At 37.0% G+C, this 21876-nt stretch overlaps 1 long non-coding RNA gene across 1 annotated transcript; it reads left to right on the forward strand.

Moving 5' to 3' along the window:
* Window positions 1-3333: 3333 nt before the first annotated feature.
* Window positions 3334-21585, forward strand: LOC140624607 (uncharacterized). Its single transcript, XR_012024077.1, has 4 exons — window positions 3334-3655; window positions 17229-17330; window positions 18721-18871; window positions 21455-21585. It is a non-coding gene; the product is annotated as an uncharacterized lncRNA (long non-coding RNA).
* The last annotated feature ends 291 nt before the right edge of the window (window positions 21586-21876 follow it).

Below are 21876 nucleotides of genomic sequence, written 5' to 3' on the forward strand. Positions count from 1 at the left end.
TCCAGGTCCTGCGTCTCCTACCAGGGTCACTTGTGCCGAGGCCCGGGGCGCCCAGGGCGTGACCCCGGGCCCTGGGGTCCGAGACCGGCCGTCGGGCCGCAGGGGCCTGCTTCCCCCTCTGCCTGGGGCTCTGCCTCTCCGAATAAATAAATGAAATCTAAAAAAAAAGCATAACTTCTCCATTTTCATATTTTCACCTGTGTCTTGTTTCTTAAAAAAAAACAAAAACAGAACGAAACAAACAACAATAAAAAAACTGCTCAAAATAATCAATATGCAAAAGAGACCTACTTTAGATGAGTGTTGTCTGCTCCAGCTCGTTTATTTTTTTATGATTGGTCATTCAGATAATCAAATTTTACTGCTCATGTATGTTTGTTCTTATCCATGTTTTCTGACTCACAGCCCCAAAACCACTTGGAATTTCCTAAGTAACAAAGGTTTAAAGGTGTCTCATGTTAATAAAGTGACTTTTGGAAGGCACCTAAGGCTGGGGCTGGTTGCCGAGAGAATCAACCATGTGATTAGAAGGTTGGGACTTTCAGCCCTAGCCCCTGGCATCTTGGGAGGGGAGAGAGGCTGGAGATTGCTCAATCATCAATGGCCAGTGATTTAATCACTAGTATATATATATATATATATATATATATATATATATATATATATAGTGAAATTTCCATAAAAACCCAAAAAAGACCGGGTTCAGAGAACTTCCAATTGATGAATACTTGGAGGTGCTGGATAGTGACATGCCTAGAGAGGGGAAGGAAGCTCAGTGCCCAGTTCCCATACATTGCTCTATGCATTTCTTCCACCAAGCGGTTCCTGAATTATATCCTTTAGTAATAAGCCAGTGATCCACTAAGTAAAATATTTCTCTGAGTCCTGTGAGCCGCTCTAGCAAATTAACTGAGCCTAAGGAAGAGGTGGTGGATGCATCTGGTTGAAGCACAGTAACAACCTGGGCTTGTGACTCACATCTGAAGTATGGGGGAAGACAGTCCTGGGACTGGATCCTTAATCTGGAACCTGATGCTGTCTCGAGGTAGCTCAAGTCAGAATTCAGTTGAACTCTCGTGGGAAGGCTGCTGGTCTCCAAAAATAGTAAATTGGTGGTGTGGGGAACTCTCTGCCATGCACACAAATTGGAATTGGTACTAGAACCCACCGTGTATAATAATCGGTATATTCTAGTGAATTATTTAATCAATGAATGAATAATGCAGAATGATTTGGTACCCCCTACATAACGTATTTGAACCGAAGAAAAGGAAAACATTTATTGTGCCCTTACCAAAACCAATGCACTTTGTATATGTTTTATATAATCATACATTAAAACAATCCAATCTAATTCTAGCTCTAGTATACTTGTTTTCTTACCTAAGACCCCCGAGTTAACAGCTAGTTTAGCCAAAATTGGAACCCATGTTTCTTGTTTCCAAATCCTTGTTCTTCTCGATCCCCAACAAAACCCAAAATCCATAGCAAATGAGACAATGTTGTTATACACAATTATCATTGTTAAGAGACTGATCTGAGGGACTCCTAGGTGGCTCGGTCGGTTAAGCATCTGCTCTCAGCTCAGGGCCTGAGATCAAGGCCAGTGGAGAGTTCCCTGCTCAGCAGGGGAGTCGGCTTCTCCCTCTGCCTCCCACCTACTCGTGCTCTCTCTCTCACTCTCACTTTCTCTCCAATAAATAAAACCTTACGAGGAAAAAAAAAAAAAGAAAGAAAGAAACCAATCTGCAATTCTGAAATAAACTGACATGGAAAGACCACATTATATTCAGAGAAGGATGAAAGAGGGAAAGAATGGTTAACTACAGAAGGGCATTTCTAATAATCAGGGACCTTACCCTGCGCTGCTACTAGCATTACCCCAGAGCTCCCATCCTGTTCGCTGACAGTTTATAGAAGACAATGGCTTTAGCATTTGTTGCCATGAGAACACTGATTATATTTGTTTGTTTTCTATTTCAAGCTGCAGATTTCTCACTTCAGTACTTTTAATAGTGACAAAAGAATAATCAGTCCTACTCATCACTCATCTTTCCTTTGGTATGCTTTTAAAAAAATTGGTCAGGGTAATATTTTATAAGCTTGGTAAATTGCTAAATTTTTCACAAAGAATGTTGTCCAAAATATTAGGCAGCACAGCAATAATATAATACTAAGTAACATAGCAAGTACATGGCAATGAATATTTACAGGAATTTTTAAATTGAGGTAAATTTTATGTATAATGAAGAACAGATCTTAAGTAAAGATTCTGATGATCTTTCATTGATATAATCACTCCTATCTGCCAAACCATCAAGATGTAAAGCATTTTCATCACCCCATCAATCAGGGCCAAAGCACCTAACTGTTCATTAATAGGCACTGGTTACACCAGTTATGGTAAAACAGACTATGCACTCTTTTATTTCAATAAAGCATATCTCTATGTATGAACTTGAAAAGTATTCCATAGTATATTAAGTGAATAAAAGCAACTCCCATAGGCCAAGATCAAATGTATTTTTAAACCTCACATACGTGTATGGTGATTGATTTAAGTAGGACATGAGTAACTATATTGATGTGTTTGTCATTACCCAGAACTTGATTTGTTAATGGCACTATTTCTGGGAAACAACAGAGAATGGAAAGAGAGTAAAGCAGTATCTGTTTCAAACCAACAAATGATACTCCTGAAATAAAGAATAAATAAAACAAAGAAGCTAAATGATACAAAGAGACAAAAGAGAAAAGCACTCTCTGAGAACCTAGTTGTTCTTTGCAAATTGCCAGTGAATGGACATGCCATATAAAATTGACTTTGCTCATTTTTCTGGGTAACTTGGGGACTTTTTGTCTGAAAATCTGGATATGCGTTAGATGAGTAACTGCGTAAATAAAGTACCTGATGGAGACCATTTATCCAGCTTACTTCAGGAAAATGGGTAGATAGCACCTGCACCTACTTTATTCTTTACTTAAAAAATAGATTTTAAAAGATAGCAGTAGCCCTGGAATCATCTCCTAATGAAATATGAAATCTAGGAACTTTATCTTCTTCTATTACATCTCGGGCATTGTCAAATGCCCAGACTCCTTCCTCTGCTGAAGAGAACTGGTTACTATAACAACCACTGCAGCAGGGTTACTAACCACACACACACAAGCAAAACCCACAACCTCGAACTGATGAATGTTCCTGTGTTCACAGTTTTATCAGGTAATTTAGAAATGGACAGCAATGTAATAAGAAAGGAAGAAAATGCAAGGGACTTCAAATTAGATATTAATGCAGAAAGCAAGTTTAAACGAAACAGAGGCCAGAGGGAAACCAGCGAAGGAGCTTGGTGGCTTCCACGTTGCGCTTCAGGCCTCAGGGCTCTGGCTGCGGAGGACGGTCGGGGGGCGGCACCGTTATTCAGAGAAGCAAAGGCACAACCTCACTTGACAGCCAATGTGTGTCTCTGGCTGAAATAGGAAAAGCTAACCACTGATGCCAGACAGAGCGATGAATGTCTATTTCCAAAAATGCACCCTGATTTCATAATAAAGACTACTACTGGGAGAGGTAAGAGCCTCTGAAGTACGAAGTTGGAAGCTTTAATTTTTATTTGATACTGGAGGTAGCATCTCTCCTCCTTTCCTTATCACCGTGAGTATAAAATTACGTAGCTTTCTTAAAAAGTGATTTAAAAGCAATTAAGTTTCATAAAATACAAGTAATATTTCTTACTCATAAAATTTAAATAACCAATATCTATAGTTTATTGATAAGCTGCTTTTTGTCATCATGTTTTTAATATTGTCATTTTTCCTTTAACAACAAAAACATTTACTCTATACCTGAGACTCAAATAATACCCTTCCAATACTTCTCCATAAATTTAAGACTGAGTAAAAGATGAAAATAAATTTAAAAATGTACCAAGAGTGGGTGAATATAGGGAATTTTCAAAGTCTGAGTCAGATTATAAAATATATTTTTTCTCTGAATCTCAAAAAATACATATAACCTTTGATTAAACTGTCTCCATTATATGTATATTTGGTAGTCAATCAGTAGCCCTTTACCTTTTAGGATTTAACTACATTGAAAATATCATATTCTTGTTACGCTGCTAAATTTCCTTCCACACAAGAGCATTATGACCCAAACATTTTTACTCATTTAATGGAGCCATTTTTTTAAACATTTTATTTATTTTATTCATGAGAGACACAGAGAGAGAGAGAGAGAGAGAGAGAGAGAAGAGAGAGAGACAGAGGGAGAAGCAGGCTCCATGCAGGGAGCCCGACGCGGGACTCGATCCCGGGTCTCCAGGATCACGCCCCGGGCTGAAGGCGGCACTAAACCGCTGAGCCACCCGGGCTGCCCTAATGGAGCTATTTTTATAACTGTTAGAGAGTAGGTATAAAAACGACAATCTCTCATTTTAGCCCAGCTTTTCTGAAACTCAGAAGTAGTCAAAATATTTTGAAAAAAACAAAAAGATGTGCAATCACCTCGTCTCAACTGAGTTCATGTATACCAAATTCTAAACTAGAACAGTATTTTTACAGTGAATTGATAAATATTGGTAAGCTTTTACTACTGAGCTGGAGTGTGTTTCCGTAAACACCAGACTTAAAACATTCTAGATAACTGTCCTGTATGTTAGAACAGTGAACACTAGAAAACCATGACAGAACATAGCCGGGAAGGTGTGAGCGGATAGCTTTAGCAGTAGTGTTGGTTTTGTTGGATCAAGTACTATCCGTGATTACGTTCAGGAATCACCCACCATGTTAACAAAGGCAGACTCTATAGGAAACTAGGAAAGGAAAGATACAACTTCCCCCCATAGCCTGCAGAATTTCTACACCAGTGAAATAGCATTTTCTGTGGCTATGAAAATAAGAGCATGTTTCTAGACTTTAGATTTGATGTATTCCTATCTTATAATAATAGTAAAGATAATAGTAGGCATAATAAATTTATAATTAGTCTCTATGTTTTTTTTTTCTGTTGAATTTTTTGTGTGTGTCAGGAATTCTGTTAAATTTTTTGGTTGTTTTTTAATGTTTTCTAAGGGATTTCAAATATGCATTTTGTTCTTTGCCTTCACTGTAAAAAAGATTCTACTAAACTAAGAAAAATTGAGATTCTTTTTGTTTGTTTGTTTGTTTTAAAGAATTTTTTATTTATTTGAGAGAAAGAGAGAACACAAGTAGTGCGGAGGAGCAGAAGGAGAAGAAGCAGACTCCCCCCGCCCTGAGCAGGGAGCCCAATGTGGGGCTCCATCCCAGGACCCTGGGATCATGACCTGAGCAGAAGGCAGACGCTTAACTGACTGAGCCACCCAGGCACCCCAAAAATATTCTTTTCTAATTAATGATATTTGAAGTTTCATTCCACTTGTCCACACTTGACTGATATCTCAAAATCTAGTTCAAGTCCCTTCTTCATGAGGTTTACCCATTTATGTCAGCATTAAGTAATCTCTCATTCCAAATCTTAAAATACCTAATATATTTTGTTTTTGTGGCACACATTTACTACTGAATAGTAACTGCCATTTACATGAAGTCCTTGTCTTTAACCCTATTTCCCTAAGGCAGTAGAGCAGAAAATATGAGTCCTAGAGCTTTTGTAATCTCATGGGAGCTAGCAGATTTTCTTGAACACAATAATGGTGATGATAACCAGATATACATGTATGGACCTATTATTTTATTGACTGTGGTGGAAGGTATGTACATGAGTTTAATCCAAACTCCACCATATATTAGCTTTGATCAAGTTATTTAATATTTCTAAGACAATATATTAAGGCCTTCGTAAGTATTACCTCACTTAAGTTGCAAGATAACCTTGCATGACAAGCTGCGATTATTAGCTCAATTTATGACTGAAGAAAGGGTAACCTGGGGAGCTGGTTGAAGGGCCAAAGTTAGTCAATAAAAGAGGGCAGGATCTCCTTGATTGAGAGTCAGAGCTGTGGTCTTACTCAGAGAGAGGTGTAAATTTCCCCAGGAACATGAGACTATAACCCAATGGACAACATAACAATTTGTTTCAAGAAAAACATGTTGGGTGTATACTTGCTAGCGAAATGGATTTCCGGGTTATCGGGGGCCGACCAGGGGAAGTGAAGAACCAAGCATATGAACCCAAAGGACTTTCTAACATTAACAAGTTGGAACTGTTAAAGGACTACTTCCTATTTGCAGAACTAAGCTAAAAGCCTGCTGTTCTCCCTTACACTGGGAGGCTGGGTACTCTTGGTTAAATTTGGTCCTAAGTTTCTCCAAAATGAGTAAGGACATGACCTGCCAGAGGAGGTCTGACGTCAGCTAGCCACAATTACAAGGGTCGTTGTCTTCAACTACAACTGGGCATTTGGAGTTGAAGCCGGTTTCCAATTAACCATTCAAAATTAAAACAGAATGTAGAAAGGGAGAAAAAGGAAATCTCTCAAGCACTTCTGCTTTTTAATAGGTTTGACCTTTTTAAAGTTGAATTTTGTGACAGTCTATGCTGCAAGAAAACCTGGAAGAAATAAAACTGCAAAGTTCTAAAAATATGAAGTACAAATTGTAATTTTTAAAAAGCATAACCACAATTCAGCTCAGATGTCCTAAGTACAAATACCTCTTAATTACCATCCCAACGCTCTCTAAGGCACACAAATAGACACAAATAGACGGTCTTTTCTGCTGTCTCCCTCTCTCCGCCAATTCCTCTCCTCATGGCTGTGCTAGCAGATCTATTTTGTCATAACTTCACTCAAGGATTAAGTGGATAGTCATTGGTTACATTCCTTCAGGCTAAAGCTCGCCCTCTCTTCTAAGTGCTTATGCAAGTGGATGTCTCATTTGCATTAAAGGTCAATGGCCACCCAGTGTGTTCTAGAGGCAAATCAAGAATTAGGAAGATCTGTTTTATATGCTATCACTTTTCAGAAAACTATAGCAGTTGTAAGACCCTGCCTAAGTCACAATCATTCTTGATCTCAGTTCTCTCATTCATGAGATAAAATTTTTCTAGATTATAGCCAAGGATGAAACTTCCATTCTATGCCTGTGAACCTACCTATCCTGCACAGCTTCCACAACTGTAATCTCTTCCATATCTTCTCTAACATTAGTTTATGTTTCTTTGCTCGTTATTAGGCACTGTCCTCCCCTGAGCTGATTTTCAAGCTTTTTCTACTATTCTATACCTATCCCTATCCATTTTCTTTCTGAATTCACTTATTCATGGGATCTCAACTGTCAATTAACTGAGACTGAATGCCAAATTTTCTATCTCCAATTCTATAACCATCATGTAATATCATTTTTCCAGGTGATTTATATTAGCAATAGAGATCATAGATCCTTACCATAAGGTATTTTCACAATCCCCAAGTTCCAGATTTTCTCAATCTTGGAGTCAGTTTATATTCCTTCAACATTGTTGTAGTTAATTCGCAGCTAAGTATTATTCTTTCTACAAACTTTCCTTTTGAGATTTGAAGTCACCTGCACCAACATAATTCAACTATCAGGAATGAGACCTGAGACCATTAATATCAACATAGCTCTTTGAGGATATATTTTCCCCACGAACATAAGACTATAACCCAATGGACAACATAACAATTTGTTTCAAGAGAAAACATTGTTTTGCATCAGATACGAAATCTTCATATCCAGTAGGATAATCAATGCCAATGCTGGAGGAAGCACTAGGTAAGGAAACATCTGAAGATGGAGTCAGAAGATCAGAGGAAGCACCTACCAGTCAATGTGAGAAGCCATTACTGTGATGCTTTACCTTATGATTTTGGCTTGGGTATTCTTTATTGGCCTTGCAGAAACATAATCAGAATCTGAATTTCCTTTTAACTGACCTTCCTTACTTTCTTCTCCTTCATTGGTTGTAGACTTTCCATGGCTTCATTTCTATTTATCCTTCACAGACATTTCAAACAAAAAATATCTTGCATACCTAACCCCATCTTGTTAGAAATGTCTAAAGGTGGAGTCAGAGGATCATAGGAAGCACCTACCAGTCAATGTGAGAAGCCAGCAAATGCAACCACCTCATTTTATCTGCTTCTTGGAAGACCTGAATTATTATAACCAGTCGTGATGCAGCAACACATAACTGAAACAGCTGTCCATTTTTCCACATTTGTCTAAAACTGACCTCATGTCATATAATGAGATTCTATTCAAGGAAGTTATGATTACAAAATGTTCAATTATTAATGGTTATTCCATTATGAACTTTATGTAAATCACAAATTAGGGAAAAATATCCTTTGTTCAAGACAAGCGTTCTCTTATTTTTAATAATATGATGTGTATTTTGAAAAGAAGTATCACATTCTCATAAAAATGTAGTTTCCAGGGTCACGTGCTTATAATGAGTGATCAACAAATCCTTTCTGAATACCTGTTTTCTGAGAGGTAAAAAGCCCTGAAAACAAACTGATAAGACACGGTGTATCTTCAAGAAGCATGTTTTGTATAATGGAGAAAATGAATAGACAAATATAATCAACAATATCATGAGGTTAACTCCTGGTTGCTCTATTCTCTTTATCTGTTCATTACTGGAATAGGCCAGTCATTAACGCCAGGAATGTCTACATTTGGCTAGGGTTTGCAAAAAGAGCAGTGCAAGGGAAGATAAAGAGCCAGCAAAGGGGAAAAAAAATAAAAACAAAAAAGAACTTAAAAAAAAAACCCAAAACACCCTAATTATAGACTCAGTGAGAATTGGAATGGTTCATGGAAAAAAAAAGTGGGACTTTCAAGGTAAGCCAGGCCTTTTCACACGGGCAGCCTCATTTTATTGCCAAAACAATCAGCAAAGTGGAGAACTCTTTCCTAATATAGAGAACTTGATGCTTAGAGAGCTTGAGAATCCAGAGCATCAAGGATTCTTTACATGGCAGAGTGAGGATTCAATACCCCTCTGCCTAATGTCTTCAAACATGGTAACTTACTGGAATTCAGAGAATAAGAAAGGAAATTTGAAACCACAGAAGCTAGGAAGAAAGAAAACAGAGAAAAAATTACATTAATAAGTAAGAGGTCATTAGAAACCTTCCAGATTACAAATTCATAAAGTGGGAAATAATCCCATTTCAAGGAGTATGTAATTAAGAAACCACAACAAAACTATTTAAAAAAAAAAAAAGATTAAATTCAACATACATCTCCCCCCCTCCCCCCCATTTTTCTTCTAATTCCTGGCTGATGGAAAGTAAAAAAATCTTCAAATTCCCCAGTCAAAACCCTGGGCCCCCTTTGAAAGAAAAAAAGATTATTAAACCAGGCAAGTTAGCTCAATGAGTTGTTATAAATTAACAATAATAATAATGTCCTTCATTGAGTGGTGCTGTGTCAGACAATGCATTCAATTTTTATCTCATTTAATCTTTCCCAGAGGATGTGGAGTGGGCTCACAAAGTTAAAATTCATACAGCTTGCAAGTAGTGGAGCCAAGTTTCAAACCTAGGCAAAAGTCTTATGTCCATATGCTTTTATTTATAATTTAGTTGCTACCTTAAAATTGTGTTTGCTTGGGATCCGTGGGTGGCTCAGCGGTTAAGCATCTGCCTTCGGACCAGGGCATGACCCTAGAGTCCCAGGATCGAGTCTCACACTGGGCTCCCCACAGGGAGTGTGCTTCTCCCTCTGGAGGGTCTTTGCCTCTCTCTGTGTGTCTCTCATGAATAAATAAATACAGTCTTTTAAAAAAAAAATTGTGCTTGCTTATTTTTAAAAAAAAGTCTTATAACCACATGGTTGAAATTCCAAATGTTAGTAATCAATGTTAGATTCTTATATGTCCTAAAAGAAAAATTTTAAGCATAAATAAGCAAAAATGTATATATATATATATTATATATATATATAAAACTGCTACTTTTAAAACACAAACTATCACACACTGTAGACTTCTCTACAACTCGCTTTTTTTTAAGTTACTAATTTTCAATATCAGCTTAGTAAAAACTCCTTTTTTATGGCCACCTAGTCTTTTTTTTTAATCATAATTTGTTAGCCAGCCCACTATAGGTGGACATTTAGATTATTCTCAATTATTTGCAATTATAACCGTTAATATCCTTGCACTTACTTCATTTTACATTTCTCCCAAACTCCTCAGTCTTCCTCTCCATGATGCCTCTCCAAGGACCCAAATCATTCTTAGTATAACTCTGAGATAATCTTTTTTAAGTTAGAACATTTTGGGATATGCCAATCTGTCACTGTAGTGTTTTCCATTAGGCAGGGAGGTCTGAACATGAATGTTTACCTCAAAACATTTGTTAAACCAATAGAACAAATGGGAGACAAGGTTAGAAAAAAGGGTGAATAGAGTTTGAGGACAGTTAGGAGTGACAATCAGGACTAGCCAACAAGAGGTCTTTCCTAAATAATGACTCCCATGTTTTAAGAAAAGCTGCAGGCTATTCACAAATGTATATCACAGCTAAAATAACCTCCACAAATGTATATCACAGCTAAAATACCAAATGTGTTTTGGCAACTAATTCTCTCACCAAACATTTTGCCTGATGCCTAGACATACTTTAAAGAGCTCTGGAAGCTAGAATAATTAGTCCTAGAGGTTATTTTTTTTTTCCTCACCCATATTAATTACTTCTTTGGAGAGTCAATTCATAAAACTGAACAACTATCTTCAGCAAATCTATTTTATTTTGAGCTCTTTGGAGGATACTTGTTATATAAACCCACAGTAATGTTATGAATGATACCATTCTTGTTAATAACAAGGACTTTGGAAGTTTTAATGCTTCTATTTTGAAGATATTTACCTAATTTTATCTGTTCTTCTCTGAACACTTGTTCTTTCTGGTTCCCTCTTTCTGATTACACCAATCCCATTCCATTGCAATCTTACCTCACCCTATTAAGGAGAATAAGCTTTATTAAAGCTCTTTAAGGGCAGGTCAGTAGAGTGAAACCCTCATATATTAAAGTCAGAAGCTTAGAGGATGTTCAATAAACGCTATTGCTGTGATGATGATAAAATGACATTTGCCCAAGATAAGTAGGAATTAAGACAGAGGAGAGTTCTTTAGCCCTAGATTGCTCGTTTTCTGTTAACTCCTGATGATCAGAGGTTGAGCAGTCTCCAGTACGTTAGTGTCACAAAGAAAAGTTTCATTGTTATAAATCTTGCTGTAGAAAGCTTAACAGCATACAAATGATATAATGAAAATATTTCTCATACACACTAATTTACAACTAACTTTTGTTCTGAATTGAATGATTATGAAGACATTTATTGAGTGAAATTATAATCAAAGGGATAAAAGACCAGAAGCTGTTTCTAAAATGTAGGTGAACACTTCCTCAAGCAAGCAGTATCATTCAGTTATGACTTCATTAATCAAACATTTATTGTGAGCCTACTTTGTGCCAGCTGCTAGGATAAGAGCTGATGGTGTATGAGGCATGAGCCTGTTTCTGTCTAGTAGGAGACACACATATAACCAAATGAATGGTATGGAACAGTAGGGCTATAGTAATAATAATGATAATAACTTTGAAAACTAAGAGCTGGAACGACCCAACAGGTTTCATTTTATCCACTAAACCTCAGGGGTTGCTGTTAGCTTCTAGAGCATGATTGAGAAGGGTTTGAAATGGAGCCAGAGACATGATCAGTCAGTGATGGCTAATGGGATGGAGGTCAGCCTGCATATTGTCTATTTATCGTCTCTGCTGTGTAATGCAGAAAAGGTGTATGCAGAGGAGGGAGGTGACCTGAGGTTTCAGAGAAGAGTTGACATCTGTGAAGAGCCTTGAAAATTGGACCTGTGAAGCAAGTGATATACAGTAGTCAAAGCAAAGGGGAAAGTATGAAGAAAGACAAAAGTTACAAAGTAGCTGCAGTGTTATGTTCACCACTTCCTGTAACTAGAAAGTGGGTTGGAAAAGAAGCCTGGGAATGATAGGCTAGAGTTCAACAGGAGACAGTCATAGGTCCCATTTCATGTATGCCGAGGAGCTGGGACGTAATCCCCCAGGCCAGTGTTCCTGGGAGCTCTTATCCATAGATCACTTGTATCAGCATTTTCCAAGCTGCTTGTTAAGACAACCAAATCAGGAAGTCTGGATATTCTGTTGAGAATCTTTATTTTTCACAAGGTGACTAAAAGTTGGGATCCCATGGTAGGAAACTAGTATAGCATGAGGATCAGACTTTTCAGGAAATATTCACGTTGAGCAGTTAACCCATGTGTTCACAAATATTTCCCACAGTAGAGGTGGCCAGGCCGGTGTTCCCTAACTGGCACCTGCCTCTCCAGGTCCTCCTCACAGGCCAAGCCACAGCAGCATTTCAGCTCTTTGAGTTTAGTTAGTAAGAACCTGCAGTGTAGTGAGCAAATTTTAATGCTAGAATTTAATTGAAATTGGAAGAGTGCACTTGGTTTAATCCAAGCAATTTTTTTAGTAAATTGGAGCAAAAGAAGCTATTTCATCCTGGTCAGGAGCATATTTTCAGCTGTGAAGATAAAAAGCTTTAGCAAAAGAATAACTCTCGGTCATCACGATTGTCCAGGTCATGGCTAGGTTTGCAAGCCTTGCTTACTTTCAGCTGCAGACTTTGCCTGGTTCATCACGGAAAGCAAAGAAAAAAGCAACTGTTATCTAATGGAGCGCCCTACTTCATTAGGTGAACTGTTCCTGGCAGATCAGTAGTCCACACCACCTGAGATGTGTTCCCTGTTTACATGGATATATAATGAAGTATACACTTCAATTATTGTTGTTGTTTATTTTTTCTTTGAATGAAGTTTCATGAAATATACCCAGAGATTTCAGATAAACATAAGAAAGTCCTGAGAGTTGGGAAGTGATTACTCTATAACAGTTTTTACTATTGTTATTATTTTATGGTACATGTGATAGAAAATACTCGTTACATGATGTTTATTAGTACTAGGTCACTCATTCACTTCTTTATTCAAAGGAAATGTATTGCTTTTATAGCATAGAGACTCTCCTGGAGACTCATGACTGTGAATATAGTTTAAACTATAATAAATGCTTTGACGGAAAGTCACATAACTCCATGGACTATCAATTAGGATAAACAGAGTACATATAGGGTTAGGGGGAAAAAACCCTAGACAGTGACACTTGTTGTTGAGCTGTGAACAAAAAGTAAGTAACTGGAGTAAGTAATGATGAATTGGGGGAGTGGGAGTGGATTCTAGGTAAAGAGAATTTTTTATTTTCAGGCAGGGAGGATGACCAGTTTAAGGAACATAAAATGGCAGGGGTGGAGTGAGGGAAGAGTTTGTGCAGGTTGAGAATGAAGATTTATGTAGGGGCAGGCTGTGCAAAGTCCTCAGCCTTGTATAATTTAGGTCTTTTATTCAAGCACTTAATAAAATCAGTTAACACTTATTAAGTATACAGTATATATCAGGTTCTGTGAGTTTATTATACATAAATGGCTGTAGGATATGTTACCCAGAGAACCATCCACCTTTCAGCACTGACACACTCATTCTGCCAGCTGCCTGGAGTGTAGCCTGCAGACACACCGCCCAGTCCTCCTGCACTGACACTCCCATCCCTTGAATTTCCCTTGACCAGAGCAGCTTCCTTCTCTAAGATTATGTCCATTCCCTGGGACAACCCTCACCCAATGACTGACTAATGTAGTTGTACAGGCCTCTCCCCTTCATTATTGTGAAGTAAAAACAGTTTATAAAAAACCAGTATGCATTTTTATATAAAACTATAAAACTTTTCAGTGAATGAGTTCATAACAGTTTTTTTGGCTACTGACTTATCAGAGTGAACTTTATCTGAGAATTATGGAATATGCATCATCATATCCACATGTAAACTGCTTTGATTCCTCATATAAAATAAAAGTAGCATAATATCAAAAAAATAATAATCAGATAATCAAATAAAATGGATTTTAATATAATTGGTCAAATACATTGAAGGAGGCAAGCAGAGTTGTAGAGATCGCTTTATCAATCAGTAAGCAATTCATAAATGCCAAGTTAAAAAGCAGATTTTCTTCTTTTCTTATCTATATCTTTGCATTGATTGATATTGTTGAACCTTTCTTAAACTCTGTACTCTTGTTTTCATGACATTATATCCTCTGGTTTCTCCTCAAATTTTTCTGATTATTCCTTTTCTCTTTTAAGGGGTCCTCTCCTTGAGCCCACTCTGAAAGTGGAAGCAGTCATACAACTCAACGCTCACATCTATTCCTATCACTCTTTTCACTTGTACTATTACTCTATTTTATTGTGCTATTGACTGTTCTCATAATTTCACTCATTTTTATGATTAAGCTACTTCATAATTTTTTTTTAATTTTTATTTTATTTTAGATAGGCACACAGTGAGAGAGAGAGAGGGGCAGAGACACAGGCAGAGGGAGAAGCAGGCTCCATGCACCGGGAGCCCGACGTGGGATTCGATCCCGGGTCTCCAGGATCGTGCCCTGGGCCAAAGGCAGGCGCTAAACTGCTGCGCCACCCAGGGATCCCTAAGCTACTTCATAAATGATGATAAGAGATTTTCCAAATGTCTTTTTTAATCCTCAACTTATTCCTCTGGCTTAAAATCTCCACCTTCAGGTGTTTGCTGTACAGTTTGAAACCTGGGTATAAAAACTCAAAATAAACCAAAGCAAAAAATCCTAAACAGAAATCTTAGGGTTTTTTTCCTCAAAGTTATTTTTTCTTCCATCTTATCTATCTCAAATTATGACTACATGTATTTATGTCCTGTGAGTCTTCCCTCCTAAATATTTATAAAACCTGTCCACTATTCCAGACCCAACCTCCATTTGGCAAAAGCAGGTTTGTTTGTTTGTTTGTTTTACCTCTTTTTTGGCCTCTGACCTTATCTACCTGAAATTTATCTTTCATTCTACTACCAGAGTGATCCAAGGAAAAATCCAAATTCAGTGTGTCTTTTCCCAACTAAGAATCCCTCAGTGTTTTCTTACTTTCTGCAAATATATTCCCAAATCCTTAGGTTGACACATAAGTTTCTGAAGATACGGACCCTGATTATCCTTCTAGTTCTAGGTCTTATATTCGTTTAAATGATTCATGGAGCATTCTATATGGTATTCAGTAGCACACAAAACATATGGAGAAATGAATTAATAAATTAATGCTATAAATATTGTAATAGATTATCATGGATGACTGCACAAAAAGATCTATGGGCAATAAAAGCGAAGTAAAATACCAACATTGCCGATAGCTAAGCAGTAGTGGTGGATAATAAAGCAGCTGATAGAGCAATCTGAACACATATGTTGCACCAATAAGACAATGAATTTGTGCACTGATTGGTATCTGTTTGCTCTAAGACTAGACACAAATGAAACCACCTCAGAACAATTGGGCAAAATCTTTTGACAATGAAATATTCCATAATACCATTCCCATTTTAAATAGTCCTTACCTTTTTTGAATTAGAGACCACTTCTATGGCAACTAAATGAATGCTAATGGCACTTTTAGAAGAAAACTGTGTATGAACCTGCCTTCACAAAGTTTTACATAAAAATTCAGTGCCTTCACTGAGCTTGGCTTAAAAATTCCTGCTATGATCAATCTTTAATGCTAATTAAATGACCCCTATTGCTTGGTTAGGTGAGGCTTAAGAGTTATATCAAGAAAAATTGCAATGGTATTATATACTCTTAGAGTAGATGATAAAACCAAAAGGCAAGTGATTGGTTTAAGAATATTATTAGTAAAGATTTCTGTTATTAAGTAAGATGTGTATCCATATCCTAAGAGTTTCAGAGAGGCATGTTGCTGAAGTAGATGCATACATGATATTTGAGCGTACATCTATTGGTACAGAAACAATTGTGAAGATCAAAAACATGGCTATTCAGACTTAATCTAAAAAATCCAGATGGTTGCCTCACGTGTATGTTAATTTTTAAAATATATTTATCTGGACTTTTAGTTTTACTTTTCCCTTAGAATTTAGGACACACACACACAGAGAGGCAAAAAGAACAATGCTTTAGCATCACTCAAAGCATTTAATTAGTTAAAGAATAAACATTGCCATTCACTTGTTTGGCCCCCTAGGCAAAGATGACATTATTTAAGGAAAAGAGAATGAAGAGCTGAGCCATAAGTGGGTGATTCAGAGCTGTATAAACACCACTCCTGGAGTATTCAGTATGGCTCTTACCCTTCATCAAGCTCAGGATTGAGAATCAGAATGATATGGATGATTTCCCCATCTTGCCACTTTGCCATCTGTCCTAAAGTAATCATTATTTTTCTACAACAATTGCATTGTGGAATCTTCATTAAGGAACAAACCACTACTCGGAACAATCAGGCTGGCATTGGGGCTGTTGGCCCAGCAAAGCACATCATTCATAAATTCCACATGGTCCGCATATGGTGGTTCCACTGCAGTCAAAACTGAAAGTCTATAGTTTTACTCTGATTGAGAGCTTAGAGACTAGTAAATCTAGTAAATCAAGCTAAATTTCGGTTTTACCTAAAGGAGCAAAAGTCAAGACCTTTGAAGTCTTCTTAATCGTGGGCAGTAATGGAATAATTAGATACTTTCACTTTACGATGTGTTCATTGACCACAGTTCTGCTTAAAGCTTCCCATTTGATTTTTATTCTTTTCCTTTGTACTCTGCTGTCAGCAATACAGATGTCATTTGAACTGGCTCACAACCACTGAAATGAGTGAAAGATTTTGTGTGTTTGACAATCTAATAATGTCACGCCCTACTAACTCTCCCTAAGAATTGGAATAATTTTAAATGATGTGTACTAGATAAAAATGCCAGATCAGTACTCTCCTGATCCCTTTGTTCAATAGACGCGATCAATACCTGCACTAGCATACACGACCAGTGTGAAGCCCCGTAACGTAAAGTAGGTTTCAGCAATTGGGAGATGGCCGTATTTATATATCGTTATGCAATAATAGAAACAGAAAAGATCTCATCAAACTACTTTTGTTTTATGTTCTGGTGTGTCATTCATTTCTTTTGCTTCTGTTCTCTTTGCTTCTGTTTGGCAGTTAGTGAAAGTGAATCACATATGATAAACAAAGGTCAATCCTATACATACAATTATCTATGAATTCTTTTTCTTAAAATATATGAGATATTTAATCCTGATTCTTCATGCTTCTGATGGCTAACAGAAATATCTGGGATATTTTTGGCAGACTCAAAACTGGAGAACACCAAGTCAGCATGGGAGAAATGGCAAGTTGACATACGTCACATCTGTACTACTTTCACAAGTTCCTTTTTGTCTATGCAGAAAGGTAGGGTGTTCTTCTAAGTCAGATATGATATTTTACTGGGTAGTATAAAGAATTAGGAAGAATGTTTTCCACAATGTATTTGTAGAAGAAATGGAAATCTACTTTTGTCAAAGAAAAGTAGTTAGGAATTTTACAAGAATAATCCACCAAATTATTATTTTATAAATAACAATTGCCCTTCCCAGATATGGAAGCAAAAATTAATACCTTCTCTAATATCTATGTTTTGCCAAGTTTAAATCTAAAATATGGTCAAATATAGGTGAAAAATACTTTATACCTCATAGGATGGCTATTATAAAAACATAGAAAATAAGTGTTGGCAAAGACGTAGAGATATTGGAATTTTATATTGTGAATATAAAATGATGCATCTACTTTGGAAAACAATATGGCAGTTCCTCAAAAAACTAAAAATAGAATTACTATATGATCCAGCAATTCCATTTCTGGGCATATATTCAAAATAATTGAAAGCAGGGACAATAGCCATATTTATAATAGCATTATTTACAACAGCCAAAACTTGAAAGCAACCCAAGGTCCATCAACAGATGAGTAGATGAACAAAGTGTGGTATGTACATACAATGGAATATTATTCAGCCTCAAAAAGGAAGGAAATTCTGACAATGCTACAGTATGGATGAACTTTGAAGTCATTATGCCAAATAAAATAAACCAGTCACAAAAGCATAAATAATATATGATTCCACTTATATGAGGTATCCAAAGTAGTCATAAAGTCTGAAAATAAATAAATGATGGTGGCCAGGGACAGATCTGTAAGAGTCCTGGGGTATATGATGGTGATTGTTGTACAACACTGTGAACATATTAAAACCATTGAAATGTGCACTTAAAATGATTAAAATAGTAAATTTATGATACATATATTTTGCCATAATTAAAAAAATTAATTTTTACAGTTTTATTTATTTAAGCAATCTCTACACCCAACATGGGGGTTGAATTCATGACCCTAAGATCAAGAGTCACATGCTCTTCCAACTGAGCCAGCCAAGCACCTGAAAAAAAAACAAAATAATTTTTAAATGTAGATGAAATAAGTTTTTTTTTTTTTTTTTTTTATTTATGATAGTCACACACAGAGAGAGAGAGAGAGGCAGAGACACAGGCAGAGGGAGAAGCAGGCTCCATGCACCGGGAGCCCGACGTGGGATTCGATCCTGGGTCTCCAGGATCGCGCCCTGGGCCAAAGGCAGGCGCTAAACCGCTGCGCCACCCGGGGATCCCATAAGTATTTATTCTTTCTTATAAAGTTCCTATAGACCCAAATACAATGGTTGAATTTTTTGTCTATATTATTTTGTAAATATAACTAAAGTGGCATAACTGAAAATGTGCTCACCTTTCTCCTGCCTGTACAGTTCTGCTGCACTTCTTCTGTTTCACCGACCTGAATTTTCTCAGGGTTTAGCTAACTGCTGGCAACTGCATGGACACAGCCAAAATAAGGACCCCGCTTCCACCGTGAGTGACTTCTGTGGAGCTGTCTGCACAGATCAGTCATGGCAGCAGGTAGCCCCAGATTCTTGACAATGGAGAAATAATTTATTAAAAATTTAAAAATTAGAGAAAGCACTCCCTTTGAAAATGTGGTAATGAATGCATTTTTTATAATGAGGGAAAATGGTCTGGAAATACAACACGAAGTACTAATAGCAGCTGTTCTTGCTCTCTTGAACTATTTATATCTTCAGTTTTGTCCATTGTATAATAAGTAATTGAAAGATCAAAAACAAAAATAAAAAGAAAAGAAAAAAATGTAGTTTTTTTCTACGGAAGATACTAATATTCTGATAAATATAGATCACTCTGGAATCACATCTCACTTGGGATTTGATGACCTTCTTTTCCAACTCCAAGACTGCTTTTTTATGAAAATATTGTCCTCCACTGACGTTAATAACGAGCTCTATGTAGCACCATCTGCAGGTTTAATTAGTGTATGTTTCCCGTCTTTTTTCAAGTGATTGATGTAAGTGATGCTGAATGTGAGATCCCACAGGATTTCTTCAGCATTCCTCTCGATAGCTCCCCTTTACTCAGAATTATCTTTACCCTCTTGGAGCTCAGTCATGGCTCAGTCCACTACGTAACTGACTCTTTGTTCAGGTTGTGATCTTGGGATCATGACCTCAGGGTGGTGGGACCAAGCCCCACTTTGGCCCCTCTAGCCAAGCGCTCCGTGCTCAGCAGGGTATCTGCTTGAGATTCTCTCTTTCCCTCTCCCTCTACCCCTTTCCTCCCTCACTCTTCTTCTGTCTCTAAAATAAATAAATAAATAAATAAATAAATAAATAAATAAATAAATAAATATTTAAACAAAATTAAGAATGATCTTTACCCTCTAATGTTTCCTATATTCCTCAGCTAGCTTCTAATCCAAGCTCTGTTTCAAAGGAATATTGACAAGCTGTCTCTGAGAGAGAAAAAGACTATTTAAATCTTTGTAACTACTATGGCTCTTAATTTTTCTTTTTTAAGATTTTACCCATTTATTCATGAGAGGCAGAGACATAGGCAGAGGGAGAAGCAGGCTTCCTGTGGGGCGCTTGATGAAGGACTCAATCCCAGGACCCTGGGGTCACACCCTGAGCCCAAGGCAGACACTCAACCGCTGAGCCACCCAGGCATCCCATCCTTTAAATTTTTTTAAATTAAAATTTACCTCTTAAAAATACATTGTATAGATGACACTAATGCCACAGGAACATTAAATCATTTTCTGTCATGGTTTTAATGCTAGTCTCATGCTCAGACATTGGCGCTTCTGTTGCAACTACAATTCTCTCCTGACAGAAAAGCCAGAGAAACCCAAGGTTGTTCTGAGGTGTGTAATATAGGCAAAACCAAGGAAAATACATTTCTCACTCCTCGAACTAGCTTTGTAATGTGACAACCAGTACCTCAGTAGAACTGCCCTTAAGGGGGCTGATGCTGAACATCCCAGAAAATCATGGTATCTACTCAACTCAGTTGAGGGTAACCATTCATGGTGGATCTAAACTTGGTTTTGAGAAACTGAATTGAGGTTGTTTGTAGATACAAGGCTTTTGAGAAATAAAGCAGCACTAAGCATTTTGAATACTGTTTTAATTACTTGTATTTCTTAGTTTTCATTATGCAGGCAATTAGATAAGTTTCTCCAGCATGAAAATAGGTCAATCAACAATTGTTTTATATTCAGTATTTTAAACCAAAGAAGGAGTCCATATTCCAAAGGTTTAAAAAAATTGTACAATAATTATCATCTTTAAGGAAAAATGCCACTAGGATTTTAAAAAAATTTAACTCCCACTGTATCATGCTTACATTTTTTCAAGGTTCTCTCTGTGCTCAATTTGCAAGGGTAATTTGTCTCCAACACATTTCCATTATCTAACAGTGCCCCTTATTTCTTTACAACATCAGAGTCCCAGACCATGAGGACACTGATGTCATTTTGACACACAGGCTGGCCCTTCCACCTAGACAGCCATCTGTGTTCTAGATCTTCACTTTTTTCAAATTCTAATGTAAACATAACTTTTCTCTGTCTCATTTTATTAAAAACCACATTTTAGTGAAGACTGCCTAATCTGATGAACTCAATGCTAATTAGTTCATAAGACTCCATGGTAAAATCTTTGGTAAAAACTAATCTACACCTCCTAGGGACAATTAACCTAAAATTTATACTGTGAGATTTCAGACACTATTTTTGGACTTAAGGAAGGAAATTTTTCTTTAGTCGCCTCATTGTTAATATCCCTTAATTATTTGCTACTTGACATGAGGACCTTAGATTTCTGGGTCGTCACTAGACCCAATCAATAATAATCTGAATTTCAACAAGATTTCTAGGGATTTATGTAGACACTAAAATATTTGGTAAGCACACTTTAAGTCCCATTACACTAATATTTACATAATAATACTGTATATGAATACTAAGACAATCCATTAATGCATTAAGACTGATGCACTGTGCATTAATACTAAGACCCAATATTTTGACTGTTATTCTGTGCAGGCACTGTGATAAGGACTTTGCATGTGTTATCTTACTTAACCTTCACAATAACTCTATAAAGTAGGTGTCTTATTGTCATTTTTCAGATCGGGTGCAGAACCTGAGAGGTTCCATAGCTTGTTCAATTCACAGAGCTGTTACTTGGAAGAATCAGCTGTTAAACTCAGCCCCACTGGATGTCTGACCATGAGAACTCAACCGAATTTTCTTTGTGCAGGTAGGCTTATGCTATGGCATAAGCCCATATGGCTATGGGCTTGCTTGGTAAAATAAGGAAGGTGTAAGGAAATGACCCTGGTGGGTTTACTATACCTAGCGGTGGTTGCATCCTCAGATGGAAATTGCCAGGAATAGCACTTTATCCATCCAGACTGGCTGAACAAGGCTCAAAAGCTCATAAATCTAAGAAATGATAACACCTATGACCTTCTCTGTTTTCTTGCTTTTTCTCCAGGGTCAGTTTAGCACCATTGTTAGCCATGCAAAAATTGATTTTTGGAGAATTGAC

This window comes from Canis lupus, chromosome 34 (assembly GCF_048164855.1).
Source record: "Canis lupus baileyi chromosome 34, mCanLup2.hap1, whole genome shotgun sequence".
Classification (NCBI taxonomy): Eukaryota; Metazoa; Chordata; class Mammalia; order Carnivora; family Canidae; genus Canis; species Canis lupus.